General features: G+C 44.9%; 1 long non-coding RNA gene across 1 annotated transcript; it reads left to right on the top strand.

Annotated features, from left to right (window-relative positions):
• Positions 1 to 5,405: 5,405 nt before the first annotated feature.
• On the top strand, positions 5,406 to 5,904 carry LOC123743510 (uncharacterized). Its single transcript, XR_006770357.1, has 3 exons — positions 5,406 to 5,517; positions 5,608 to 5,663; positions 5,757 to 5,904. It is a non-coding gene; the product is annotated as an uncharacterized lncRNA (long non-coding RNA).
• The last annotated feature ends 2,116 nt before the right edge of the window (positions 5,905 to 8,020 follow it).

The following is an 8,020-nucleotide window of genomic DNA, read 5'->3' as shown; positions in this document are numbered from 1 at the left end:
GTGTCCAGAGCATGGAGGCGCTACCAGGAGACAGGCCAGTACATCAGGAGACGTGGAGGAGGCCGTAGGAGGGCAACAACCCAGCAGCAGGACCGCTACTTCCGCCTTTGTGCAAGGAGGAGCAGGAGAAGCACTGCCAGAGCCCTGCAAAATGACCTCCAGCAGCCCACAAATGTGCATGTGTCTGCTCAAACGGTCAGAAACAGACTCCATGAGGGTGTTATGAGGGCCCGATGTCCACATGTGGGGGTTGTGCTTACAGCCCAACACCGTGCAGGACGTTTGGCATTTGCCAGAGAACACCAAGATTGGCAAATTGCCACTGGCGCCCTGTGCTCTTCACAGATGAAAGCAGGTTCACACTGAGCATGTGACAGACGTGACAGAGTCTGGAGACGCCGTGGAGAACGTTCTGCTGCCTGCAACATCCTCCAGCATGACCGGTTTGGCAGTGGGTCAGTCATGGTGTGGGGTGGCATTTTTTTGGTGGGCCGCACAGCCCTCCATGTGCTCGCCAGAGGTAGCCTGACTGCCATTAGGTACCGAGATGAGATCCTCAGACCCCTTGTGAGACCATATGCTGGTGCGGTTGGCCCTGGGTTCCTCCTAATGCAAGACAATGCTAGACCTCATGTGGCTGGAGTGTGTCAGCAGTTCCTGCAAGAGGAAGGCATTGATGCTATGGACTGGCCCGCCCGTTCCCCAGACCTGAATCCAATTCAGCACATCTGGGACATCATGTCTCGCTCCATCCACCAACGCCACGTTGCACCACAGACTGTCCAGGAGTTGGTGGATGCTTTAGTCCAGGTCTGGGAGGAGATCCCTCAGGAGACCATCCGCCACCTCATCAGGAGCCTGCCCAGGCGTTGTAGGGAGGTCATACAGGCACGTGGAGGCCACACACACTACTGAGCCTCATTTTGACTTGTTTTAAGGACATTACATCAAAGTTGGATCAGCCTGTAGTGTGGTTTTCCACTTTAATTTTGAGTGTGACTCCAAATCCAGACCTCCATGGGTTGATAAATTGGATTTCCATTGATTATTTTTGTGTGATTTTGTTGTCAGCACATTCAACTATGTAAAGAAAAAAGTATTTATTAAGATTATTTCTTTCATTCAGATCTAGGATGTGTTGTTTAACCTGTTGGGACTAGGGGGCAGTATTTTCACGGCTGGATAAAAAAAACGTACCCGATTTAATCTGGTTACTAATCCTACCCAGTAACTAGAATATGCATATACTTATTATATATGGATAGAAAACACCCTAAAGTTTCTAAAACTGTTTGAATGGTGTCTGTGAGTATAACAGAACTCATTTGGCAGGCAAAACCCTGAGACATTTTCTGACAGGAAGTGGATACTGATGTGTTGAATTACCTTTAAGCCTATGCCATTGAAACACACAGGGGTTGATGAATGTTTTGGCACTTCCTATTGCTTCCACTAGATGTCGCCAGCCTTTACAAAGTGTTTTGAGTCTTTTACTGTGAGATCTGACCGAACAAGAGCCATGGAACGGTGATGGCCGATTAGACTCTGGCGCGCGAGTTGATGTTGGGTACCATTGTTCCAGTACGTTATAAAAGAGAATGCATTCGTCCACCTTGACTATTATTCATGTTCTGGTTAAAAAAGGCACTAATGATTCATGCTATACAACGTTTGACATGTTTGAACGAACGTAAATATTTTTTCCCCTCGTTCATGACGAGAAGTCCGGCTGGCTTAGATCATGTGCTAACAACACGGAGCTTTTTGGATATAAATGATGAGCTTTTTTGAACAAAACTACATTTGTTATGGACCTGGGATTCCTGGAAGTGACATCTGATGAAGAGAATCAAAGGTAATGGATTATTTACATAGTATTTTCGATTTTAGATCTCTCCAACATGGCCGTTTCTCTGTATAGCAAAGCGTATTTTTCTGGGCGCAGTGCTCAGATTATTGCAAAGTGTGATTTCCCAGTAAGGTTATTTTTAAATCTGGCAAGTTGAAAGATAAAACATAAAAGAGATTGACTGCCGACAATAATTGGAGGTGTTAAATACTAATCGGCAGGCAAACATTTGACAATCCTACCGGTGTGTCTGAGCTGTAATGGATTGATGAATGTTAACCTCTATTTTCACGGCTGGATAAAAAACGTACCCGATTTAATCTTATTATTACTCCTGCCCAGAAACTAGAATATGCATATAATTATTGGCTTTGGATAGAAAACACCCTAAAGTTTCTAAAACTCTTTGAATGGTGTCTGTGAGTATAACAGAACTCATATGGCAGGGCAAAACCTGAGAAGATTCTGTACAGGAAGTACCCTGTCTGACCATTTCTTTGCCTTCTTTGTCATATCTATCCATTACAAAGGATCTCTGCTATTACGTGACACTTCCTACGGCTTCCATGGGCGCTCAGAGCCCGGGAAAAAGCTGAATGACGTAATTCAAAGCCCTGGCTGAAACACACGAGCGCTTTTGCTAAGTGGTCTATCAGAGGACAAAGGGCTTAGGCGCGTGCACTGGCCGCCCCCGTCTTTCTGTTTTTCCCTCTATTTACCGAAAAGCAGATTCCCAGTCGTAATATTATCGCTTTTTTACGAGATAAATTGCATAAAAATTGATTTTAAACAGCGGTTGACATGCTTCGAAGTACGGTAATGGAATATTTAGAATTTTTTTGTCACGAAATGCGCCATGTGCGCGATCCTGATTTACCCTTTCAGATAGTGTCTAGAACGCACGAACAAAACGCCGCTATTTGGATATAACGATGGATTATTTTGGACCATACCAACATTTGTTATTGAAGTAGAAGTCCTGGGAGTGCATTCTGACGAAGAACAGGAAAGGTAATAACATTTTTCTTATAGTAAATCTGATTTTGGTGAAGGCTAAACTTGCCGGGTGTCTAAAAGCTAGCCCGTGATGGCTGGTCTATGTACTTAGAATATTGCAAAATGTGCTTTCACCAAAAAGCAATTTTAAAATCGGACATATCGAGTGCATAGAGGAGTTCTGTATCTATAATTCTTAAAATAATTGTTATGCTTTTTGTGAACGTTTATCGTGAGTAATTTAGTGAATTGTTAGTAAATTCCCCGGAAGTTTGCGGGGGGTATGCTAGTTCTGAACGTCACATGCTAATGTAAAAAGCTGTTTTTTGATATAAATATGAACTTGATTGAACAAAACATGCATGTATTGTATAACATAATGTCCTAGGTGTGTCATCTGATGAAGATCATCAAAGGTTAGTGCTGCATTTAGCTGTCTTCTGGGTTTTTGTGACATTATATGCTAGCTTGAAAAATGGGTGTCTGATTATTTCTGGCTGGGTACTCTGCTGACATAATCTAATGTTTTGCTTTCGCTGTAAAGCCTTTTTGAAATCGGACAGTGTGGTTAGATTAACGAAAGTCTTGTCTTTAAAATGCTGTAAAATAGTCATATGTTTGAAAAATGGAAGTTTTCGGATTTTAGAGGAATTTGTATTTCGCGCCACTCCCATCATTGGATATTGGAGCAGGTGTTCCGCTAGCGGAACGTCTAGATGTAAGAGGTTAACAAACAGATCACCGACCATTTCGAATCCCACCGTACCTTCTCAGCTATGCAATCTGGTTTCCGAGCTGGTCATGAGTGCACATCAGCCACGCTCAAGGTCCTAAACGATATCATAACCACCATCGATAAGAGACAATACTGGGCAGCTGTTGTCATCGACCTGGCCAAGGCTTTCGACTCTGTCAATCACCACATTCTTGTCGGCAGACTCAATAGCCTTGGTTTCTCAAATGACTGCCTCGCCTGGTTCACCAACTACTTCTCAGACAGAGTTCAGTGTGTCAAATCGGAGGGCCTGTTGTCCGGACCTTTGGCAGTCTCTATGGGGGTGCCACAGGGTTCAATTCTCCAGCCGACTCTTTTCTCTGTATACATCAATCATGTCGCTCTTGCTGCTGGTGATTCTCGGATCCACCTCTACGCACACGACACCATTCCGTATACTTCTGGCTCTTCTTTGGACACTGTGTTAACTAACCTCCAGACGAGCTTCAATGCCATACAACTCTCCTTCTGTGGCCTCCAACTGCTCTTAAATGCAAGTAAAACTAAATGCATGCTCTTCAACCGATCGCTGCCCGCACCTGCCCGCCCGTCCAGTATCACTACTCTGGACGGTTCCGACATAGAATATGTCGACAACTACAAATACCTAGGCATCTGGTTAGACTGTAAACTCTCCTTCCAGACTCACATGAAGCATCTCCAATCCAAAATTAAATGTAGAATCGGCTTCCTATTTTGCAACAAAGCATCCTTCACTCATGCTGCCGAACATACCCTCGTAAAACTGACTTTTCTGCCGATCCTTGACTTCGGCAATGTCATTTACAAAATAGCCTCCAACACTCTACTAAGCAAATTGGATGCAGTCTATCACAGTGCAATCAGTTTTGTAACCAAAGCCCCATATACTTCCCACCACTGCGACCTGTATGCTCTCGTTGGCTGGCCCTCGCTACATATTCATCGCCAAACCCACTGGCTCCAGGTCATCTATAAGTCTTTGCTAGGTAAAGCCCCGCCTTATCTCAGCTCACTGGTCACCATAGCAGCACCCACCCGTAGCACGCGCTCCAGCAGGTATATTTCACTGGTCACCCCCAAAGCCAATTCTTCGTTTGGCCGCCTTTCCTTCCAGTTCTCTGCTGCCAATGACTGGAACGAATTGCAAAAATCACTGAAGCTGGAGACCCATTTCTCCCTCAATAACTTTAAGCACCAGCTGTCAAAGCAGCTCACAGATCACTGCACCTGTACATAGCCCATCTGTAAATAGCCCATCCAACTACCTCATCCCCATAAAATAATGTATTATTCATTTTTTTGCTCCTTTGCACCCCAGTACCTATCTCTACTTGCACATTCATCTTTTGCACATCTATCACTCCAGTGTTTAATTGCTAAATTGTAATTATTTCGCCACTATGGCCTATTTATTGTCTACCTCATTTATCTTACCTCATTTGCACTCACTGTATATAGACTTTTTCTCTATTGTATTATTGACTGCATGTTTGTTTATTCCATGTGCAACTCTGTGTTGTTTGTGTCTCACTGCTTTGTTTTATCTTTGCCAGGTCGCAGTTGTAAATGAGAACTTGTTCTCACCTAGCCAACTTGGTTAAATAAAGATGAAAAAAAAATATCAATGTGCAAACTCCACCCTCCAGCACACCAGTGTACACCAGCTGAATGAAATCCAGAGCACCTAATCCAATTGGGAAATTGAACCAATTGAAATGAAGTTCATTGGCTAACAGCTGTACATAATTAGCCATCCAGGATAGAAGGGTCTGGGATTCCTTTATGAGGTGCAACCAAAACAGCTGTTTGACATAGCAACAGGGATATTCGGTCAAGGTGTCTCTCTGGCATTTGTTCTTAATACCGTTGTGGTTTTGATCACTAAAATGGCTGTGACTTTTGGACTCTCGTTGAGGTTAGTTTTTCAATGTAGTCATCTGGTTGGTTTACCTTGTCTTAAAGTTTTCACTGGTTACTTGTGTTTAACTGTCTGAATGTTTTGTAGTGTTTCTTGGATTTGCTGTCTGCTAATTGGAGGGATAACTTGTTTTACACTTAAAGGTGTGTTTTGGTTTACACTACTTCAGTTCAAATCAGTCTAGTTCCGATAGCTTAAGGCTGGCATTTTACCACAATGTTTATTTTGTTTTCTAGGTAATTCTAATGGGCATCATGCCTACACTGGACCTGAACCAACTGGATCCTATGCCAAAGCAAGTGTGGTGCCTAGTCCAAATGCTAAAGCTACTGGCCACAATGCCACGTCAGCAGAAGCTACTGGCCACAATGCCACGTCAGCAGAATCTACTGGCCACAATGCCACGTCAGCAGAATCTACTGGCCACAATGCCCCGTCAAGTGTGAAGTCCGGCCCCGGCGCCTCAGCAGAAGCGTCAGGCCCCGGCGCCTCAGCAGAAGCGTCAGGCCCCGGCGCCTCAGCAGAAGCGTCAGGCCCCGGCGCCTCAGCAGAAGCGTCAGGCCCCGGCGCCTCAGCAGAAGCGTCAGGCCCCGGCGCCTCAGCAGAAGCGTCAGGCCCCGGCGCCTCAGCAGAAGCGTCAGGCCCCGGCGCCTCAGCAGAAGCGTCAGGCCCCGGCGCCTCAGCAGAAGCGTCCGGCCCCGGCGCCTCAGCAGAAGCCTCAGCAATAGCGTCCGGCGCCTCAGCAATAGCGTCCGGCGCCTCAGCGGAAGCGTCAAGCCTTGAACAGACCGCCCGACCACTCAACTAGGGAGATCATAATTTGGTTTGCATAACTCCTTAATTGTCGTTCCCCTGTTACTGTGCCTCCCTTTAGAAGAAAAGGTAACTGAGGTGGGGAAATGTGCCAACTAAGGCTCTTGTTTGAAATGAGGATCTCCTTCACTTGTCCAGCGTCATGCAAATTGTTTACAGGGGTGGACGCTACAATGGTATAAATGGTTTTTATAACCATACGACTAAAATTGACTTCTGACTTGCCAATATTGCTGACACACTTTTAGGTTCTACGGTTATGCTTTTGATTTAGCCTGGTGTTCCTGCTACTCTTCCATGATATGCTCAATAAACAATTTGACTTTAAATATACCTTGTCCTTAAAATATAATATTCTCTTCTGCCTGCCATGTGCTTGCTGTTTGGGAACAGACTGTGGGTCTGGAGTAAAAGGGAATGTGGATCACAACACTTGTGTAAACAGGTATGTTTACCTTTGTTTCTGGTAGTTCAAATGCTCAAGTTCTCTAAATTGTCAGAGCTCCCTCATATGTTCATACTTTACCTGTCCCTTTGTGTAGGGTGTTTGATTTACTGTAATCTGCCTGTTACCATAGGTGCCTAAAGAATGCGAGTGCAGTTTACCTCATCGTCCCATTGCCTGTCACTAACCTGTCCCAGGGACGCTAAAGTTTCTCCTTGGCCTTATTCAGAAACATTAAATCAACTTGACTCATTTTGCCTGTTCTCCAATGTTGGTCTGGCCAGACACATGGATGCAATCGTGTATATGCGTTCATCGCTTTCAGCTGTAAAAAATATGTTTACTCTCAATGTGGTCTTCTGCACAATCCATTTCTACCTGACCACAATGAGGTTGCACTTGCAGAACCCCCTGGCAGAAACTTTAGATTTTAAAAGGTGCACTTAATTTTGTACAAAGTGAGAGCTTATCTAGAGATGTAAATATGAATTGTTTCTTAAGCCTGGCTGGTGACTAACTACTTTTGCTTTTTTGTTATCAAGGCTTCAAACAATTTCAAAAAACACTTAGCGTTCTGATATTTTAGGATTTTCAAGCAACTATACTGGGGGGGGAATTCTCACTGTCAGGTGTTAATTTTCAGCAAACTTAACATACAAAGATTTGTATGAACATAAGATTCAACAACTGAGACAAACTGAACAAGTTCCACAGATGTGACTAACAAATGGAATAATGTGTTGTGGACACCAGATGCATTAAGAACTGCACCAGATTTGCCAGTTCTTTCTTGTGAGATGTTACCCCACTCTTCCACCAAGGCACCTGCAAGTTCCCGGACATTTCGATCCAACAGGTCCTAGACGTGCTCAATGGGATTGAGGTCCGGGCTCTTCGCTGGCAATGGCAGAACACTGACATTCCTGTCTTGCAGGAAATCATGCACAGAACGAGCAGTATGGCTGGTGGCATTGTCATGCTGGAGGGTCATGTCAGGATGAGTCTGCAGGAAGGGTACCACATGAGGGAGGAGGATGTCCTCCCTGTAACGCACAGTGATGAGATTGCCTTCAATGACAACAAGCTCCGTCCGATGATGCTGTGACACACCGCCCCAGACCACGACGGACCCTCCACCTCCAAATCGATCCCGCTCCAGAGTACAGGCCTCGGTGTAACGCTCAAACGCGAATCCGACCATCACCCCTGGTGAGACAAAACCGCGACTCGTCAGTGAAGAGC

The sequence above is a fragment of the Salmo salar genome, chromosome ssa06, assembly GCF_905237065.1.
Source record: "Salmo salar chromosome ssa06, Ssal_v3.1, whole genome shotgun sequence".
Taxonomy (NCBI): domain Eukaryota; kingdom Metazoa; phylum Chordata; class Actinopteri; order Salmoniformes; family Salmonidae; genus Salmo; species Salmo salar.
This window is presented reverse-complemented; position numbering and strand designations above follow the sequence as displayed.